The sequence below is a fragment of the Gymnoscopelus microlampas genome (assembly GCF_963454915.1).
Source record: "Gymnoscopelus microlampas genome assembly, chromosome: 13".
NCBI lineage: Eukaryota > Metazoa > Chordata > Actinopteri > Myctophiformes > Myctophidae > Gymnoscopelus > Gymnoscopelus microlampas.
This window is the reverse complement of record NC_139950.1, coordinates 23,415,850-23,439,010: the sequence shown is the minus strand read 5'-3', so window position 1 is coordinate 23,439,010 and position 23,161 is coordinate 23,415,850.

Sequence of the window (23,161 nt, the reverse complement as noted above, 5' to 3'; positions counted from 1 at the left end):
CGTGAGAGTGCACTGTACCTGCCCCCCCGCCCTCTCTCTCTCTCTCTCTCTCTCTCTCTCTCTCTCTCTCTCTCTCTCTCTCTCATTATCCTCTCCGTACTCCCTTTTAATACGCCATCCTCTTGTGTCTTGTATCTTTTCCATTCTTCCATTAATCAAAATCATACCTTTCCCTGCTTTCACTCTATATATACAACCATCCTTTCATCCCTCTCTCCCTCTCTTTGCTTTCAAGTTGTCATTCCTATGACCTCTCCTCTATTCTTTCTCTCTCCCTGGAGGCAGTCTGTTTAGTGGACCCTGACACTGCCTTGAAGAGTAGGATATCTAATCGGAGAGAGAGAGAGAGAGACCCTGATGCACACATGACGACAATTAATCGTCAAGTAAAATGTCATGATCATGACAGCCCTTTCGCGGTATAGTGAAGCAGAGATAAAGGGGGAGGGGAAGGGAAGGATGACAGGGGAGTTTGGGGGTACAGGGAGGGACGACAGGTGCTGGCCTTCACAAACCAAGACCCGAAGTGTGTGTGTGTCCGTGTGTGCATGCGTGCATGCTTGTGTGTGTGTGTGTGTGTGTGTGTGTGTGTGTGTGTGTGTGTGTGTGTGTGTGTGTGTGTGTGTGTGTGTGTGTGTGTGTGTGTGTGTGTGTGTGTGTGTGTGTGTGTGTGTGTGTGTGTGTGTGTGTGTGTGCGTGTCTGATCCAGAAAACGCCACGTTGGGCATGTTTAATCCCTGTCCAATTTCCAGAATACTATCCAGTCTCGCAGAGCTCGGCACTTCTCTGGACCAATGATTACATAATAAAGGGACTAACAAGGAATAGGCTCAACAATGCTATCCTAAGGTTTGCATAATGCAAGTTTCAAAATAAATCTCATTAACTGAGCTGGGCAACTTCATACAGAACTGTAAAAGCCAACATATAATTAACTTGACAAACTAAAACAGACAAACTCAAACAGTATCACACCACAGTGAGGAAATACATGTTATACAAACAGCATATCAAATAAACCCATCCACAAAATATGCAGTAACACACAATCACAATCACAACACTACTGCTTAATGCAGAGACAGCATAATCAAGGTTTGGAAGTTCTTTCTTGACATTTTCAAATCTGTGATCAAGTCCTCAAAATTCAGCTCCCTCACCAGCTCAGATTTGATAGCCATCTGAGTGCTGAAACCCATTGTCGTTCTGAGTTCATTTTTTTTTATCAGTAGTGGAAATGTCATATCCCCCTCGCAGTTTGATACAGGCAGTCTGAGACAAAGCCTGAGAGCAACAAAAATGTTGGGGAAGGTTGTCTGAAGTTCATTTCTCAGCACAACTTACAATAGGTTTGCAGGAGTCTTATCTTGCTTGATGCTAACAAAACACCCAAACTGGATCAGCTATGGCCTTGTCCAAGTCAGTTGGATATGAGGAGGAAAGCGCAACAGCCCAATAGCAAACGTGATAAGCTCTGCCTTCTTCAGAAACATGGACATTTTCTATTCACAGGGCATCCCACTGGTTGCCCTCCTTGGGTTTTGGGGATATTTCAGGAAGAATGGTTTGCAGAAAAATGGCTGGCCCAGCTCAAGCCTTGTGAAGGCTATACCACCTCTGTATCTCTTTACGAACTGTATCCTATTGCCATAGCATTTCTCACATGCAACTGCCCAGTGCCCACATATTAAACAAAGGTTGTTTTCCTGTCAAGACATTATGCATCTCATTAAGTTTAACATGGACATGTGCCAATATCAATTTCATTGTTTCAGCTGAGCATATTCCTGGCTAGAAGAGTAACCTGGCTGACTGTGTATCTTGCTTCAAATTCTATCAGTTCCATAGCAGATGTCCATCAGCAAATCTATTCTCCCTGGTCTGCCCAGCTTTCACAGACTTATCCCTACATTTTCAAGAGCTTGCACCCTCACACACTAACCCTGTGTGCCCAATACTAATCACTATCATCAATGCTTTCCTGATTTTCAGTTTTGAACCCCTTTATCTCAACCCCCAGTCTCTTCATGGTCTAGTTGGTATTCACTTCAATGCACAGGATCCCACATTTCCCAGCCTCTTACCGCACTATGTTATTATAATTAACACCTGATAAACGTCTACCTATATCTCTAGCTACAGTACACTGCACACTCTCTGCTGTCTCCTTACTTTTACATGCTACTTGAAGCCATGCTCCTCACTGCACTCCGAGTTGGTGTTGGCTAGACTGCACTCTCGCATCGCATTGGGTGTTATTGATAAAAAATCTTCTTGTTTCTATCTAAAGCTGCAAATATGTACTGTAAATATATGCACAAATCCCTCCTGATCAATTGGATCACAGCCCAGGTTGGTTCCATGCATGCCAAGCCTATATAAATTATTAAGTTGTTCCCTTTCCTGCTATAGGCTTCTTTCCTCCTGTATCAGGTACATCCCGTCATCCAGTGAGTTTACTCTCTTTGGGATGGGCTCCAAACCCTCTGACATTATGGTGACGCTGGCTCGCAGTCCCACAGTCCCACCAGTTTGCCTGCATTTCGTTTTGTTTACTGTGTTTTCGAATATTTTGCCTGGACTTTGACCTCCCTTTTGTCTGCCGGATATTGGATTTGTTTGCCAGGGTTTTTGTTTCTGTAGTGGACTCTGACATTGTACTTTCCATCATTTTTTTGTGAGCTGCTAATTTCCCATTAAAACCCTGTTTAATCTTCAACCTGTTTCTGTCCGCTTCTGTGTCCAGAATACTCATCCTGACACATTACAGTCACAAGTCCACCTCTCTAACCTCCAGGCCACTGCTGACTTAAGATAAGCTAAGTGTTTGGTTGATTTTATGCTGCAAGATCACCATGCGCTGGTCCTATTAACTCATATCATCTAGCGATGTAACACAATGCCTTGGGCCATGGCTGATTAACCAATTAGGGAAGCAGATCAGGGACCGGGTGGAGTGTTGCTTTCTTCTCTTGTCATGCTCCATAAGGCAAACCCCACCTGAGATGTAATTGTCTCCGCCAGGCCGAAAGGCATGGCGAGAGAGTATGTTTTACCCCCTGTCCGTCCGTCCGTGTGTCCGTGTGTCCGTCCGTGTGTCCGTCCGTCATTCGATCTGTCTGTGTACAGCTAATCTCCGGCACCGTTGGCTTGCTCGCAGCCAAACTGTGCACACACAGTCCCTGGATACCAGAGCAGAACCTCTGCCCCAAATTTTTCACAGGGGCCTGTTATAGCGCCACCAGGAGGCCGATTTGTGCAAAACACATTTTTTGACAGTACTCCTACAGATTTTGTCCAAAAATCCCACAAATCGGTACACAGTATCTCTATAGTCATTAAACGAAACGGGTCTTTCAGATTTCTCATATTCCATCCTGATTGGCTAAAAATGTCTTCCAAAGTTTGCAGGAGTGCACCGTTTTCAACAAAATGCCTCAAATCATGAACACAGCATGCAATTTCCGTGAAATTTTGCACGCACATTCCCATTAGGCCGAGGAAGAACTACCATTTGAAAATGTTCAAATCAGCCTCATGGCGGCGCTATAACAGGCCGATTCGTGTTTTTACCTATAATTGCACCGATCTGTGTAAAACTTTGTATGCACACTCCCTATAGGTCAAGGAAAAACCTTTGCCCTGCATTTTTCACATCTGCCTTTTATAGCGCCACCAGGAGGCCGACCTGTGTAAAACACATTATTTTATACTACTCCCTCCAATTTTATCCAAATTTCACGCAAATCGGTACACATGATCTCTATAGTCATGTGATCACGACGGATGTGTTTGATTTTTCATATTCCATACTGATTGGCTAAGATTGACATCTAAAGTTTGCATTATTGGCTTGTTTTGAACAAAATTCTGCAAATCATGAACGCACCGCCCAATTGCGCTCAAACTTTGCACGCACATTCACACTATGTTGAGGAACAAATGCCACCCTTTTAACACTGGCCTGCTATAGCGCCACCAACAGGTCGAATTTTGCGAAACACATGTTTTTAACAAAATGCCTCAAATCATGAATGCAGTCAGTGTCCGATTGTCGTGCAAGGCCTAAGAAGAAATGGCACCCTTTTCACGTTGGCCTATTATAGCGCCACCAGGAGGCCACAATAGCCTACCTGACCTGGCGGAGACCTGTGCTCCGAGGAGCACTTTTTCTAGTTTAGATGTAATTTAAAGGTCAGGTCACGACAACAGTTACAGGGGGGCTCTGTCATATTTTTAATCACGATGGTGTAATTGTTGTTGCATTAGCATGAGACAGAGCAGAGACTTGTGCCCGTGTTGTTTGTCTGCTTTGTGACTGAACTCAAGGTCATATGAGATTATAATAATTGCAATCCCCTTTTTCAAGCCTTTATCAATTCCTATTATGGAATAAATTGTATCTCATCTTTACAGGCATTATTTTAGGTTTGTTGCTAACCTCATTATTGAGTGATGTCGTGCAAGCAGATGTTTTCTGAGGAGGGTTGGTTCACCTTGTGGGAATGAAAGAAGCAACTTGAACAGTGATTGCATCTTAAAGCACAATCTATTTACATTCAGGATAAATGTATTGACAAAAAATAGATACAAATAAAACTAGAAAAAGTGCTCCTCGGAGCACAGGTCTCCGCCAGGTCAGGTACGTTATTCTGGCCTCCTGGTGGCGCTATAATAGGCCAATGTGAAAATGGTGCCATTTATTCTTAGGTCTTTCACGGCAATCAGACACAGCATTCATGATTTGAGGCATTTTGTTCCAAAAATGTGTTTTGCTAAATTAGACCTGCTGGTGGTGCTATAACACGCCAATGTGAAAATTTCTTCCATTTCTTCCTCGGCCTAGTGGGAATGTGCGTGTGAAATTTCACGGAAATCACAAGCTGCATTCATGGTTTGAGGCAGTTTGTTCAAAACGGACCAATCCTGCAAACTTTGGATGGCAACCTTAACCAATGACGATGGAATATGGGAAATCGGACAGATCAGGGTTGATCACTTGACTATAGAGATACTGTGTACCGATTTGCATGACGTTTGGTTAAAAACTGTAGGAGTAATGTGAAAAAATGGGTTTTGCACAAATCGGCCTCCTGGTGGCGCTATAACAGGCCCATGTGAAAAATTTGAGGCAGAGGTTCTGAGTTGGCAACCAGAATAAATGTGTCTTGATGTGATTAGTGCAGAGGCATATTGCAGTATTTTTCATAGAGAACGGACAATAGGAGCTGCCATGCAGGATAATGAGACGGTACATGACATGACAGGAACAAAAAGACAGAGCTGATAGCTGCTACAAGAAGACAATCATCAACATTAATTACTGGTGTACCTGGTGTACACAATAATGATCAGATCACTCACAGACAGCCCCCCTAGCAGCAGTCTCTCCAGATTGGTGTGGCGCTCCAGTGAACATTGTCATCACGGCTTGCGGGTGGGAAGCTGGCAGGGGATCATGTCCTTGTCATTGCATTAGTGAGCCGCTGTGTGGTCGGAGGGTGCCATCTCCCTCAGGGGAGTTGGGTCAACTTCCGACCTTGACATCAAATAGTGACGTAATTATAGAAAAATACACACGATAAGCTGATCAGTCCCATTACAAAATAATACCTAGATAACATCTAAGGTTGAGAATATACAATATTGCCATAGTAATAGTCACAAGACAGACACTTTTGTCACCAACTAAGAACATTTTAATGATTCAAAACTGATGATAAACCACTTGTGTTTATAATGTCTGGATGTTGGCCTAAGTATTTATGGATGTATGAGGGCTGATTTAAGCAGTCACATAATAGCACACAACTAGGACTAGGACCACACACCTGTTATGCATCAAGCTAATCGATGCACACACAAAATCAGCCATCATTTAACACTGTATGTGTGACATATGTCTTCACCTAGTTGAGAACTAATCAACACAATCATCAATATCAGACATACTGTACTTACAGTCTTATCTACTTGCAGTAGATCCTGTACCTGCAGTTTTACATCTATCTCCTGATGTACAGTAGTTGCTCACTGTTGTGTGTCTGAAGGTTGGAAAACAATAGTTGAGGTGAAACATAAGCTCAGAGAAAGAGAGAGAGAGAGAGAGAGAGAGAGAGAGAGAGAGAGAGAGAGAGAGAGAGATATGATGGGTTAGTTTGTGTATGTGTGTGTGTGTGTGTGTGTGTGTGTGTGTGTGTGTGTGTGCGTGCGTGCGTGCGTGCGTGCGTGCGTGCGTGCGTGCGTGTGTGCGCGTGTGTGCGTGCGTGCGTGCGTGCGTGCATACATCTGCAGTGGTTGCAGTGGGTCTCTCTACTCTTCCATTGAGAAATATAGGCCCTGGTGTCAGCCTGTCAGGTACTGTACTGTATATAAGACACTTTACTGTGTAGCATACATGCCTTCACGCACACTGACTTCACACATGTACATACATACACTCTCACAGTACAGTATGTGATGCAAGACTGTGGACTAGCTGACACCAAAGTGGGACTCCTGGATCGCTGCCCTGATCCAGGAGTCAAACTCTTTAGTCTCACCGTCGTGGGTCAGAACCTTGGGTCAAGTCTGACCACAGACTAAGTAAGAAACGCATACATATTACACCGATCATAGCCTCCTTCCACTGGTTGCCGGTGAGTTTCAGGATTGATTTTACTGATGACGTTTACAGCCTTGTGAAATGGCCTGCCTGAGGATCTAAGTCAGTGTCATCTTTTAAATTACCTCTGAAACCCTACCTTTATATCTAGACCAGGGGTAGGCAATTGAGATAAGCCTAGGGCCAATATCACTCCCAGACATTCCATCGCGGGCCGGGCCTCCCCGCGAACATGCACGCGCTCGCAGCGCGCGTGCATGTGCGTGCACAACACAAAAAAAAATCGGGTCTAATTCGGGTCTAACTCGGTCTAATTCGGGTCTAATTTGGGTCTAATTCGGTTCTGTTTGACCAATATAAATCAACATTTTTTCCGGTTTAAATATCAGCACAGGCGATTTTTCTGGTGATTTTTTTTTTTCTTCTCCATTTTCCTCTAATCTAGCTATAAAATGTTATAAATCCTTTAAAATGCATCGTGTTTATGAGTGCATGATTTCAAAAGTGGGTTCAGGTTCTATGAAATAATTATTTATAATTATTTTAACATTAATTTTTAATACTTTTTTTATAACACTTTTCAGTAAATCATTCATACTGTATCTTTACTAATATGTGACTGATGGCACCAACAATGTGAACATTAACATAATTAAACCGAATTAAAATCAGACCAAGATAAAAGATGAATCCATTTGATCATGGAGTGCTTGATTTCAGAGTCTCTTGAAACGAGCGCTACATTAGCTATAATTACAATGCGCCATTTACTAACTAAATAAAAAATACATAGGGGGCGCTCGCTGTTATTAGTAAAGATACAGTTTGAATGATTTACTGAACTGTGTTTTTATTTCATACCATACTACTGCTTGTTTGCTATTTCAGCACCAAGTGCTGTCCAGTGTCCACTGACTTTTTTTCATGTCATTGAGCGAGCGCCGCCCACGTTATACCCCGCTGTCATTCTCTGGGTGCATCCACATATCTCCGTCAAGTTACCGTACGGACGCCGGAAGTCCCATCCACTCCCATGTTAAGTTTAAAACCGGAAGTACCGTTCCGTTTTTTTTTTAACATGGGAGTGGACGGGGCTACCGTCGCGTAGCCAGCGTACAGTTGCACGCTAGCTTACGGACATGTGTGGATGTACCCACTCTCAACATGGAGTAATAGTCATTATTTAGGTGGGGATAGTTTCTGTATTTGGACATAATAGATATAATAGCGGCCTATATGTGAGACTATCGGTCTGATACTGTATAAAAATAAAATCCCTCCCCCCAAAAAAAAATCAAAAAATATTTTTCTAAAAAAATATATATATATTTTTTCAAAAAAATTTAATTCTCAAAATTATCTCACGGGCCAGATATTATTTCTGGGGGGACAATTTCGGCCCGCGGGCCGCCTATTGCCAACCCCTGATCTAGACCTTTTCTGATTTTGATTGCATCTTTTATCCACGCACACGCGCACGCACGCACGCACACACACACACACACACACACACACACACACACACACACACACACACACACACACACACACACACACACCTCTCTCTTGAGCTGTTCGCCTGTGGCCTACCCTCCCTCCAGTGTGTCCTTGTTACATTCCTTGCTCCCCGCCAGCTCCTTCTACAGCCTTGATCCCCTTATAGTGTCCCTACGGAGGAGAGCCCTTTTATTCCTGTTCAAGAGGGCTATAATGGTCCCACTGATCCAGGGCTTGCTGTTAGAAAAGCAGCATGCTGTTTTTAGTGGGTAAAATCAATGCTGTCCTCAGAAACGGATGTAGTCCATAGTGTCCATGTCCTCATGGTCTCTCTTTAGGTCAGAAGTGGGTTGCGCACATCCAGTTCGTCGCTGGTGATGGACACAGACTAACAGTTTAAAAGTCTGCACAACAGCATTGCTCCTAAAGGGAGTTTTTGTTTTACTTAAAACACAGAAAGTGGTACAGGTGGTACAACGTTCCGGCCACACATGCCTTCCTTCATCAGGTGAAATGTTTTGTGACCCACCCCCGTTATTTAACTGTGGGTCACAACATGTGAGGAGGATATACAGCACAGAGGATGCCTTCAAGGAACAGTGTCAAGAAGTAAAGTTTTACATTTTACACAGAGTATACCCTGACAAATGGATACAGGAAGCAATGTACAAAGTTAATCGTATCTCCCAGTCAGAGTGTCTAAGCTTCAGTACCAAGAACTTTGAAAAGACCTAAGTGTTTTTAAACCTACTCATTAACTCTGATAATGCACTGAAGTCAGCTATCAAGGACCACCACAAATTGTGTATAAAAGAGCACCCAACAGTAGTACTTTGCTGGTCAGATCAGATCACAACCCCCTAGACCTCGAACCTTTTTAGACAACATTCCAACAGGCAATTTCAAATGCAGTTCTTGCGCACAGTGTAGTTTCACCTCTAGATGTGAGTCCTTCAACCATCCACACACTGGGAATGGCATCTAAGAAACTGAAACAAAACATTTAAAACATAAGGGCATAAAGCCTAGAGGCTGTGTTGAAGGCAGATACACACATGTGATGGATTATTGCTGCAGATCATGTCCAAGAACAAACGTATTCTTCTTTTCAGGGAGAGAGGGAGAAGATGATCGAGAGAGAGAGAGAAAGAGAGAGAGAGAGCGATAGAGAGACCTGTTCATAATACCACACCATTGCACAGAACTCTCTCTCTCTCTCTCTCGCACGCACGCACGCATGTGTGCGTATCGTATACACACGCACACGCACACGCACACACGCACACACACATGCACGCGCGCGCATGCACGTGTACCGTATACACATTACACACACACACGCACACACACACACACACAACACACACACACACACACACACACACACACACACACACACACACACACACACACACACACACACACACACACACACACACACACACACACACACACACACACACACACACACACACTTATATACGCAGCGGGGGACAGCCATTGTGCATCTCCCCTCTGCAGTGTACAGAATAACAATGAGTGGATTGAGGAGATGCTGTAAGATACTGGTCACATCTATGAGGTTTAATGATCAACATGGAGGGATGGACAAAGGGAAGGAAGAAAGAACATAGATAGCTTTAGAGAGACATAGATAGGAAGGAAGGAAGGAAGGAAGGAAGGAAGGAAGGAAAGGAAAGGATGGATGGATGGATGGATGGATGGATGGACAGAAGGAAGGACATCTGTAGTAGGGAGTACGAGGGCCTGGGTTGTGTGTTTGTGTGAATCTATTGTCTGTCTGTGTCTTCCACAGCAGACCCATAGTGAGAGAGAGTTCCGTCACGATTTGATCTCGCCGCAAAGCGTGCCGCTATGGGCTGTAGTAGTTCCAAACATTGGAACTTCAACTTCCTCATTGAGATAGACAGAGCATTTCCACATTCCATTCTTACAATGGGAGTCTATGCTAGTGTCGTCACTCTCATAGTAGATCACGCTGTTCCACAGGTCCTGTAGGCTGGGCATTGGGGTTCCAATCAGGTGCATTGGGAGCACCTGGTCAGTGCTCCCAGTTTGCCCTATAAAATGCTGGGTGTTGGCCATATTCAGTACCTTTGTTCCTCTGGTGGCAGCAGCATTTGATTCTCTTTAGTTAGGGCTGTTCTGGTTGTCGTTCCTGGGTCTATTATTCGGCTCGGCCAGAAAAATCTGAAAAGGGAACTGAATGAGCAATACTCACCCCTCCCTCAATACCATTTGTTTTTGTTTTTGAAAAAAAAAAAAAAAATTGTAACCCATTTATTCACCTAAGCTGTAATCCTGGGCGCTACTCTCCCTCTGACAGCCTGGGGAGAGCCCCGAACTGAGCTCATGCTTCCTTCAATGCATGAGGAGTGAGCAGGCCGCTTCTTATCACCTGACAGGGGGAAGTTTCCCCGGTAGGACGTAGCGTGTGGAAGAAACACGTTATTCCAGCCAGTTCCTTTCCCCTCCATCAGGCGCCCCAGCTGACCAGGGGGAGGCAGTATAGAGACCAGAATTACTGCATGTTTTTTGTGAGGGTACCTACCCTAGGCTAGGGGACACAGGGAGACGTGTTGATGTGCCGTGTGGTCAGCACACTCAGTAACTGAGTGTGAAGCAGGATGTTGCGAAGCAAACCTACCAGGATAAAGTAAAATAAAAAACCTACAAACTTCAAAATGGCAGACTCAGCCACTGCGATACCCCTGGCGTAGCACACCCAATTGTTTGAACTTTCACCTGTACTCTTCCTGACCTTTACAACACAAAACTTCAAAATTAAACATTTATGAGGAAGGAGAGCGTTGCGTGGAGGGAGATAGGGAGTTAGCTGTGGCTGCCATGGCTCTGTCTCTGTCAATAATTAAACCGCTGACGGCACTGACTTCTCTCTCTTCTTCTTCTTTTTCTTCTTCTTCTTCTTTTGCAGCACTCGATTCTGGTCACGTGGAAGCTGCTTTTAGGGTCAGCGGGGATCAAACCTGTGACTTTTTGTACCCAGGATAATCAATATAATCACCAAGCACTTGTTAGCTTTTGTGTCATGGACAATGTACACAAGATCCATACATAGAGGAAAATATAAGTATCTGGTTTCTCTCTCTCTCTCTCTCTCTCTCTCTCTCTCTCTCTCTGTAACTGTGTCCGTCCATGTATCTCCCCTTTACCTATCTCTCTGTCTGTCCATTCATTTCTGTCCCTCACTTTCTCCCTGTCTGTCCATCGATTACCTCTATCCATAACACTTTGTAAGCAAAACTCAGTACTGTCTGTCTGTCCGTCTGTCCGTCCGTCCGTCCGTCACTCACTCAGTTCTCTTGTGTTCCATCCATGCCCCCTATATGGAAACGGCCTCCATTGATCCTGCCCCTCTTTAAGCACTAAGCAGACCTGTTAGGACGATTGACACGCGGCTAAATGATTAGAGCTGTAATTGGATAAACACTGACATCATCTATTATTTAACTGATCCTCTGCTTTATCATGCACCCCAGGACACTAGTTGAACCAAAACACACAGTCGGCAACATGCAATATTCATAGCTTTAAAGCTGCATTGTGATGCTCTGATATTAAGGCAACTTGTGGACTGGTGCCCACTGGTGGGCTGTGAGAATTGAAGTGGGCCCCTAAATAATTGGCAAAACACTAAGATTGTATTGATGATATATATAAAAACTTGTGATACCGATAAATAGGAAGTTAAAGTACTACTGTACGTTAGTTCCATTGATCCAAGCCATGTGTTCTGGCTGGTTGAATGCATGTGGTGGTGCTGGATAGACAAAGCCACAGAACCTGGTGAACCACACAGGAGAGGGATGAGCTTGGTTTTGAAACACAGCTCCAGTGTTATTGTATTTCCCCATGTTTATCATAAATTGCAGCTTTGAAGATGATTGCTTTCTCCTGCAGCCATGTGGACATTATACAGTTCATTGTGTGATTTGTTTGCAGCCTCTCCAAATTTACATCAAGACTGGCTGAAAATGTATTGTTCAGCTCTGAGGGATATGGTAATCAGTGTAGTAGTACATACAGTAAGAGAAGCTTTACAATGGTTGTTCTCGCAGAGCAGATAATGGAATTGGACTCAAAAAGCAGACACAGTCAGACCAGGAGGAACAGATAAGCAGGTTTTATTAACAAAACTTGTAAACAGGCAGGGTCAACACCAAATAAACCCACAGCAATAATCCACAGTCATAGCGAAAACAGTCATCAAAAGCGGGCGAACAGACAGCGTTAAGACCAAGGCTAAAAGAGTTAGACACAGCAGGCGAATACATAGTTGGGATTAACAGGCAGCGTTCAAAACCGTAAACAGAATCCTTAATTTCCCCTCAGGATGAATAAAGTATACCTAGAGCCAGCATGCTAAAATCATGTATCTAGTAAACAGGCAGGGTCGTAACAAATTCTGTAGGTTCTCCAGGACAGCAGCCAGAATCGAAAGTCGAAGCACAGGCAGGGGTCACAGCAGGTAATCATAATACAGACAATAACGCTGGATGGCGGTAATACACTGGCACAATCTGGCAGCAAACAAGCAGAGTGGCACGATATAAATTGCATGTCACTTCAAAGGCTAGGCACGCTCAACTCCAAGAACTCGAGGTCAAACTGTGTGCAGATTATTGACATAAACAACAAAGGAAACATCCTCACTCACAAACAAAGGGGCAGCAAAGGGGTATAGGGTATAAATAGCACACACACACACACACACACACACACACACACACACACACACACACACACACACACACACACACACACACACACACACACACACACACACACACAGTCTCTCTCCTACTCCCCAATGCACTTAAGTCAAGCCTCTGTAGAATTGTGTTGAAAATGGAGAGACCTTCATACTAAGGTCCATTAACCTCAACATTTTATGGTGGGCAAAATGTGATGGTTGTTTACAGTTGGTGCACCTAACCAGCTTCTAATAAGAAGAAGAATAAATGCAATTTTGGGCATGGGTGCCAGTGCAGATGGAATACTTGTTACTAAACAACTGGCACAACAACAAACAACTAATCCAAATGTGTTACAAACTGCTGTGCTATACTGTAAATAAAACAAAAAAATGTTACTCCTCGGAGTAAAGGTCTCCGCAGTAAATCTTCGTCAATCATGATAAGATATGAAAAATCCGACAGATCTGCCTTGATGACATGACTGTAGAGATAATGTGTACCGATTTGTGTGATGTTTGGACAAAATCTGTAGAGGAGTAATATAAAAAAATTGGATTAGCAAAAATCCTCCTGGTGGCACTATAACAGGCCAATGTGAAAAGGGTGGCATTTCTTCCTCGGCCTAGTGGGACTGTGCGACGTGCACTCCTGCAAACTTTAGATTGCAATCTTATCCAATCAGGATGGAATATGAAAAATCGCATTGATCCGTCACGTCATGATCACATGACTATAGAGATAATGTGTACCAATTTGCGTGATGTTTGGACAAAATCTGTAGGAGTAATATTTTTTTTAAAGCAGAGGTTTTTTCTTGGTCTCTAAGGAGTGTGTGCACAGTTTCACGCCGATCGGGCAAGTTATAGGTAAAAACGTGAATCGGCCTGTTATAGCGCCACCATGAGGCCAACTCGAAAAATGGTAATGGTAAATGGTACCAACCTGCTCATCAGGAGCAGTTACTGGTTCAGGGGGGCCAGCGATCGAACCAGGAATCTTCAGATTCCCAAACTGCCACTCTACTTCTTGATCCACTGTCACCCATTTATTGAATGGTCCTTTAAATTCAATTATCAATGCAAAGTGAATGGGAAGCCTTTATTTGAGTTTCTATTCACTACCATCCCTCTTTTTTTGTGGGTGACAAGATTCCAGCTCACAAGGGAATGAGACTGTGGGGTTGTCGGTCTGCAGTCAGGCCCAAACAATCTATATGTGTTGTCCTTATTACTAATCGTGCTACAGTACTTAAATTATTGCATCACAAAAGGTATTTACACAATAGGAGAGTGATGAATAAAATATATATAAATAACCGGCGTTTATTTTGCATCAAAACTATTCATGTACTGTAATTGATGCCTCATTCATACAGGTTGACGCATTTATTCGCAGTGGAAGATCGACCTCGTTTCGAATAAGAATTGCTATATCACTGTTTAATAATCACATTCTGTGTGGATGTACTCATCCATGACGCAAACAACAGTTCTAAAAAAGATATTTCCGGGGCAATTAATTTCACGAAATAGATCTCTATGCTAGCTGTCAACAGACTATATGGTACAGTATGTTTCTGGGAATAATACGCTCTGTGTGTGTGTGTGTGTGTGTGTGTGTGTGTGTGTGTGTGTGTGTGTGTGTGTGTGTGTGTGTTGTTCACTGATGCCTGTTGTTTTCACAGCAACAGCTGTGAGAATTCCTGCTGATAATTGAACACGTGTACGTGATATGCAGTGTGTGTGTGTGTGTGTGTGTGTGTGTGTGTGTGTGTGTGTGTGTGTGTGTGTGTGTGTGTGTGTGTGTGTGTGTGTGTGTGTGTGTGTGTGTGTGTGTGTGTGTGTTTAGTCTGTTTCCTTCATCCATTGTCTGAATATAAAACGATGAAGACCACTCAGTGAGATACGATCAGTTATACTTCTGTGTGTGTGTACTGTCACACACACACACACACACACACACACACACACACACACACACACACACACACACACACACACACAGTTTAACAATGTATTTATGTCCACACACAGGGAAAGCATACAGGGACACCATTTTTTTAGGTCCATTACAGGTTATACATTCATAAACTCATGGATATGTCCTCATGATAGAACACGCATGTCACTCAGCACTCCATGGGCACAAGTAGCGGCGGCACCGCCATATATGGCAGCAGAGACGGCACAATACTTTGCCAGACTTTCTGCCTCGTCTTTGGCCATCCCAAGTTGTTGAAACCCTCCAACAACCAGTCCGTGGCTAATGTATGTCCTACGCTGGATCACCAGAGGAAACAAAGTTCTTAGTCTTGCACTCAGTGGCGTAGCGCAAAATCCCGGGGCCCTGATTGAAGGAGGGGGTCGGGGGGCCTTCCTCCACTCCTCCTAAGGAAAGTGTGTCTGTGACTGTGCGTGCATGTCTCAAACACCAGCAGACGGCATGCGTAATGTGCGTAATGCACACATGCATCGATAGACAACAACATTGTGTATTAGACATTATCAAAATTACTATAACTAGACCATACCCGGTCGGCGCAGCGCATCCGTGGGGGGATATGCGCACATGATCTGGCAACCCGGGAGGCAGTTCGTCCCATAGCTGGGCAGCCCCGTAACCATGGCGACAGTGTTTGACACAAAAACGCTAATAAGAAGCTGAGATTTGATGAAATTGAAAAACGGGCTTCACAGTTAAGTTCAGATGGTAATGGTCAATGGCTGTGTGCAAAATCAGAGCAATTGGTCCAGCCACTGAGGAGAACCGGGTAGCTTCACCTACTCACTCACCACTACAAACGGACGGACAGACAGACAGAGGTTACTAGAATTATAGTAGGATTAGTGCTTTGCAATTAGCCTATTATTATTAGACCTTGTCATCACAGGGAAAGTGCTAATCATCATTGCAAGCCCTCGATTTGCACCACACACGATCAGCTGTCACATTCTCTCAGAAAGCACTGCAGTCGGCACTGCCCAGTGTCCAACCATACAACATTACATGAAGGCCAAACACAGCATGCAGGGTTTTGATTGATTGATTGATTGATTTAATTGTAATTTAATTACATTTATAATACTTTTGTCTATAAGGTCCGACCAAAAAAGTCCTTGCAGACTTGTTTCCGTTGGGGTCCTTGAATAGGGTATATATAAATGAACGCTAAGCGTTAGATGGTTCAGTCTGATGGTTCATGAATCTTTCCCCGCTGGTAAGACAGGGGAGAGATATGTAACACCTGTGTCGAAAAGGTAGTGTAGGACAGTTACCTAATTATAGTGAAGGGTTAGAAGTTGGACTTGTTAGGTTCGTCTATTGGAGCCAGAGGGGTAAATAATGAGACCAGATGCAAATCACCTTGAGTTGGCCGCCTCAATTGTATATTGAATGAATAGGAATAATAAAACAAAAATATTTTCTAATCTGAGGGTGCACCCAACTTTCTGACTGACTAATACCTTATGCAAGTTAGTTGCAGTATTTAAACCAGTTCAGTTTAGTATTCAATGTTTCACAATCAAATAAACAATCAGGATTTGAATCCAAAATAACACACTTCATATTTACAATAAACCAGGACAATAACTCAAAACACATGCACTGACAATAAACCCATACACCACTAAGTACTACAGAATAGTCCCAAAGACACAAAGTGTCTGAACCTTAGTGTGTGTGTGTGTGTGTGTCCTGCACTGCTCCTTGCAGGGCAAAGAGTTGTGTGTGTGTGTGTGTTGGTGCTAATTGTCCAGTCCTGCACTGTTCCTCACAGGGCAGAGGGTGTGGTGAGTATGTGTGTGTCAATGTCCAGTTCTGCACTGCTGGCAGGGCAGAAGATAGTGTGTGTGGTTCTGAATGTGTGTATCACCGTCCAATACTGCACTGCTCCTTGCAGGGCAGTGTGTGTGTGATAATTTCCTACCACACTGAGGACAAGGGCCATAGCTCTGGGTCTGTCCAAGGAGAAATCTATCACGGTCTGGCGGTTCTTCCAATCTTCAACACGGGTTAGCTCGCCATCCTTGGTCGACCAGAGTCGGGCTGAATCAGAACAAATGTATCTAAACAAAAAACCTGACCGATGGTGGTGTATCCCTTACACTCAAATTAGTACTGGCAGGGTCCAGCAAAATACCATGTGAGTGAGACACAAGGTTTGCAAATGAAATCAGCATCAGCACATCAGTGCTGTGTAGAGATGATTCAATGTTGCTCCTCACAGCAGGTTAAGTCATTAATGTTGTGTTCTGTTGTACACAACTGACATTTATTATTCTATAGTTTTCTTAAGCTGAAGTTTTCTGGTGCAAGAGAGAAGGAGGGGGTTCACAAGCTAAAGTTTGCTGAAGTGGCTACTCTCTGATCTCACTCTGATTGATTAGAATTCATTCCACCTGCTGTCTCTGCAAACACAGGCAACGGGCCCTTGTTCAATCAAGCTGATATAATGAAATGGTTGGTTGGATGAACTGATCTGAGGGGTTCTGTGTATCTTTTATGGTACTGAGGGAATATGACTGAATTAATGAATTGTCACTTTTTAACAGTTATTGTCTCCGCCAGGCCGAAAGGGATGGCAAGAGAGTATGTTTTACCCCCCGTCCGTCCGTCCGTCCGTCCGTGTGTGTGTGTGTGTGTGTGTGTGTGTGTGTGTGTGTGTGTGTGTGTGTGTGTGTGTCCGTCCGTCCGTCCGTGTGTGTGTCATTCTGTCATTTTGTGGACAGCTAATCTCTGGCACCATTGGCTTGATCGCAGCCAAACTGTGCACAGATACTCCCTGGATGCCAGAGCAGAACCTCTGCTCCAAATTTTTCACATAGGCCTTTTATAGCGCCACCAGGAGGCCGATTTGTGCAAAACACATTTTTGGACAGTACTCCTACAGATTTTGGCCAAAAATCCCCCAAATCGGTACACAGTATCTCTATAGTCATTAAAAGAAACGGCTCATTTCAGATTTTTCATATTCCATCCTGATTGGCAAAAATTGGCTTCCAAAGTTTGCAGGAGTACTCCGTTTCGAACAAAATGCTTCAAATCATGAACACAGCATACAATTTCCGTGAAATTTTGCTCACACATTCCCATTAGGCCGAGGAAGAACTACCATATGAAAATGTTCAAATCAGCCTCATGGTGGCGCTGTAACAGGCCGATTCGTGTTTTTACCTATAACTGCACCGATCAGTGTAAAACTTTGTATGCACACTCTCTAGAGACCAAGGAAAAACCTTTGCCCTGCATTTTTCAAATTTGCCTTTTATAGCGCCACCTTATGTAAAACACATTTTTGGATATTAAGCCTTCAGATTTGATCCAAATTTCACGCAAATAGGTACACATGATCTCTATAGTCATGTGATCAAGACGTATTTGTTTGATTTTTCATATTCCATCCTGATTGGCTAACATTGACATGTAATGTTTGCAGGAGTGGCCCGTTTTGAACAAAATGCCGCAAATCATGAACGCAGCGTCCGATTGTGGTGAAACTTTGAATGCACATTTGCACTATGTTGAGGAACAAATGCCACCCTTTTAACATTGGCCTGTTGTAGCGCCACCAGCAGGTCAAATTTAGCAAAACACATTTTTAGAACAAAATGCCTCAAATCATGCATGTAGTGTCCGATTGCCGTGCACGGCCTAAGAATAAATTGCACCCTTTTCACATTGACCTATTATAGCGCCACCAGGAGGCCATAATAATCTACCTGACCTGGCGGAGACTTGTGCTCCGAGGAGCACTTTTTCTAGTTTATTTATTTATATTAAAGGATGATTTAACCCATTTTATCTCACTTTATTGTAAAGGGTGATTCAATCTATTACAACCCATTTTCTGGACCTGGGTTATACATTCTGAGAGCAATGTCAACATTGGAAAACACACAAGCTGTCACTCTTTCAGTAGTAGGATATGAGCAGCTCTCGTATTTACATTTGATGAGGAAACTTGTGTGACATCTTTTACAGTATGCAAAGAAAATCTTGGTTGCCTATTTCATTTTGAATTGCTGCTCTAGACTACATGCTGGCGCTGCTACATGTACAGCTCAGTGTATAGGCTCTCTCTTAAACACTGAGGCTGCCTCAGTGGGAGAGCTAACAGCCGGAGCGATAGACCCTTAACAGACGACGTCACACTGGCTCCAAACGTCATACTGGCTCCAAATGAAACCCATTCTGTCAGGTCTCGCTAGGACGCGCCTCACTAGCCAACACACAAGAGGGGGTTGGGGTGCGCCGAAGCCAGCGCACCCCAAAACAACAGGTTGAGAATTGATTGCATGAAACAATCACCTGTGCATCCAGTCTCAATGTTCATAAACAAATAATTGGTCTATACACCGGTGCGTACACTTCTTCATGCCTGGCGCCCACCTCCACCTCTCCAGCGTTCGTTTCCATATTAACTGCATCCCGCGGGGCCCCCGCGCGGGGACTTGCAGTAGCATCCGTTTGTGTTGGCTGAAATATTGAAGACATTTTCGGTATAGTTTTGCTATATTTCGTTTTTTTCTCTGATGTTCTAGACGCATTTGGGCTCATTTTTATTCATCCACTGCCATGTACTTGCTACGTGACTACACACTGCTTCTGTAGTCAGGTGACAGGTGACAGCCTGGTGTTTGTCATGGAAGATTCGTGATTTTGGCCTACCATCTTTTCAATTACATTTAATTTAGTTTTTAACCCCAATTTCAAGGTTTATATTTTTCTTTATTTTGAAAAAACGAACAAAATGTTGTCAACATGCTCTTGTTTGTATCAGACTGTAAAAAGGTTTGTATCAACGCTAGGGGTGGGTGGGCCCGGGTGGGCCCCCACGGTGCATTGCTTGCTACCCCTCCCGCATAGAGTTAAAAATAAGCTCCCGCCACTGCTTGCACTGCTGCATGGTGTTCTCATGGGCCTGGGAAGTCCACCCATTGCTATTCCGACAGCGGACGGACATACTGCTGGAAGGCTGCCGGGTCTATTGCCGATCAGGGTAGCTATTCACGGGAGGGGCCGTCAGGTAGCGTCGCCTGTTGGTAGATTCCACCAGTGAGTAGTGCCTTCTTGTATGTTGTATGTTGCAAGCTGCATAGTCCACAGAAATTGGAAATGCATCCACTGCACCTACTACATTGGCGATGATAGTTACAACGGGGCAGTTTAACGTCATGCCCAGGACATGCACACACACATGCACATGCGCACACACGCGCGCGCACGCGCACACACACACACACACACACACACACACACACACACACACACACACACACACACACACACACACACACACACACACACACACACACACACACACACACACACACACACACACACAGACTCCATTTGATTTCTAGTGTAACTATCAGTTATTTAGCAGGGGACCCCATGGAACCTCCTCAAGGACTCCGGGGGGTCCCCAGTCCCCACATTGAGAACCAGTGTCCTATAAAGCTTACGATGTCTCTTAGCATCGTTTCAATCCCCCCCTGATGTGCTGTAGACAATTTATTTTGCCTGCATACAGGGGGTGAAAAGTAAGGAAGAAAAGAAGGAAAACTAATTCCTCTGCAGCCTCAATCGGACTTGTCACATGCAGTGAACAAATCTCTCTGCATGCTTGTCTTTTTATAGACGTGTGGCCCTGTGCTCTAATTGACTTTGAGAGTCACAGAGGCTGAGTGGTGGCATGCGCATAGAGGAACACAACCATAATGTGGTTTTCCACCCAGCCATGAAATCCTAACCCATGGTCTGCAGGGACGGGCTGTGGGGACTCAGGCAGATCCATGGCTCATATTAATAAATCCTCCCACTGGAGGGGGTTATATATTATATAGCATTTATTATGAGTGCTAACTCCAGTCTCCGGTAAGCCAGCTGTGAAGGACACGGCTAATTTAAAGGACACTGCATCTTTGTTTTTTCTGTAAAATTGTTGGCACAGAGGTATTAAATATGGTCAAGTTGTAAATTATCACAAATTGGTCCAAATCAAACAGATTCAAATGTGTACATTTCCCAATGTGTTGGTGCATGCATACATTCCTCAGTTTAGATTTCCTGCTGCTAGGTAGGGTTAAGGTTTAAATTTAGAGATGTGTCACCAGGTCATTATGTTCTCACATATTATGTTTAGGATAGGATATTTATAGGCTATAGTAGATTTATCATGGGGAATGTATACATCTATGGATAAACACAGAAATGTACATGTATTACCTCACTGGGAAATAAATAAATAAACCCACCCCAGCCAATGCTGCATATTGGAAACCTGCGTTAATACCTCTCTACCCCCTCTCTTTCTCTCTTGTTGCCTAACAGTGGCAATTTGTGCTGACATTGTACAGTGGGCCTACATAGCGTGTGTATATACAGGCAGTACACACATTGTTGTTATGGGGTTTGTTGAATTCTATCAGGAAAGTCAGAAAGCATAGCTTTTGATTTACACTGTAGCTTGGTGGGCAGCACAGCTGGTCCCTCAGGCTGGCAGAAACAACACTTGTGAGCTCAGTTGGGTAACAACTCAGCAAGAGGAGGGTATCATGCAGCCAAGCATAAATGACAGCCGTAGCATGGATATAAACAGTCTAGCTGGATGCTTCTTTTGTGTGGATGAGAGAGCAGGCAGGATTAAGCCGGATGGTAGAAAAATGAAATATAATGAAGTCATTAAAGAGTGTTGTGTGTGTGAGTACATGTGTGTATGTGTATGTACGTGTATGTGTGCATGCGTATGGGTGTGTATGTTTATGTGCATGCGTGTGTGTGTGTGTTCGTGCATGCGCGAGCGTGCGTGCGTGTGTGTGTGTTGTTATGACCCTGGCCTAGGGGAACCAGGGAACATAGCAAAAACAAGGGAGACGCAGTGTAAAAAGTAACTTTAGTGTTTATTATGATAAAAACTCAAATCAAACAAACTAGAAATAAACAGATGAGGTGTGGAAATCAGTAAAGTCATGTATTGTAGAGTGTGTATGCATGAGTGGATTATGTAGTGTGTGTGGGTGCGAGTGTTGTATGTCTTAACACAAATGTTGGAAGGAGTGCAGGTAGGGGAGGTGCAGAAGTCAGGGATCTGCCAAACGACCGGGGAGCAGGCTTTGGGGCGTGAGCACCCGGGCCCAGGTGCATGCCAATTAGCCTGATAGCGGCTTATCAAATAAAACAAGATTTTAGTCCATTTAAATAATCTTGCACCTATAATTGACGGCCAAACTCATGGGGCTACACATGTGTGTGCCATCACGGTCCCATATTTGGGCATAACTGATATAGGCAGCTCCATATATGGAGATGTCTGACACTATCTGACATCACCATAATGACAGGGGCACAGCCATCACTATAAAGGACCTGGATGCCCTGGCCAATGCCAGTGTCCTCAGCGACGCTACCAATGCCACACATGTCCACGTGTTGTTGCCTTGCAACTCTACTGCACGTAGCCCCTACCCCCTCTACTGCACGTAGCCCCTACCCCCGCAGAGCACACAGAACGACACAGAGACAACAGGAAACTTTACTACGCAGTACACAGAACGACACAGAGACAACAGGAAACTTTACTACACAGTACCCACAACTTCGCACGCAGCCATGGGACCACGCAAAAAAGCTATGCTGGGCAAACGCACACGCAATGCCACTCGCCAGCGTGTGGCTCGCGCAAATGCAGCCGCAAACGCTCTTCAATGTCACAAATACTCTCAACCACAAACTGCATACCACAACATCCCGGCTAATTCCTTTTTGCCCACACACAACTGTCTCCACTTCTCAGCTAACCGCAGTGACAGCAACCGCGCCAGCAGAAGGACAACTCGCTCCTTACAGACGCCCCCCGCCAAAAGTAAGTGCTTTGATTTACCCCATAATCCCTCCAATGCATTCTATCACCCAATCTCTCACATTCCTTTTCCTTACATCTACACAGAATATTACAATTACTATGTTACGCACACATTTCACAACTGCCTAATCATGCATGCTGTCCATCTCTCTCTTCGCAGAACGCCGCTATGAGGACCATCAATACACAACACACTCTCATCCATCACAAAGGACAAAACCAAAGGATAAACACTTCAGAAGAGCGTGGACACAGCCACAACAACTCACAGAAATAGTTGCCTTTCCCACACCTGCAATGGATTGTATCTGCACTTCATGCAAGGCCGTCATGTTCCCCTGGGAAACATCAAAACTTTCAAAAGATCCTGTCCCACTCAAAACCTTCAGTGCCTGTTGCCATTACGGAACAATCCAACTACAGCCATTCAAGGACCCCCCTCCTGCACTTCAAGCT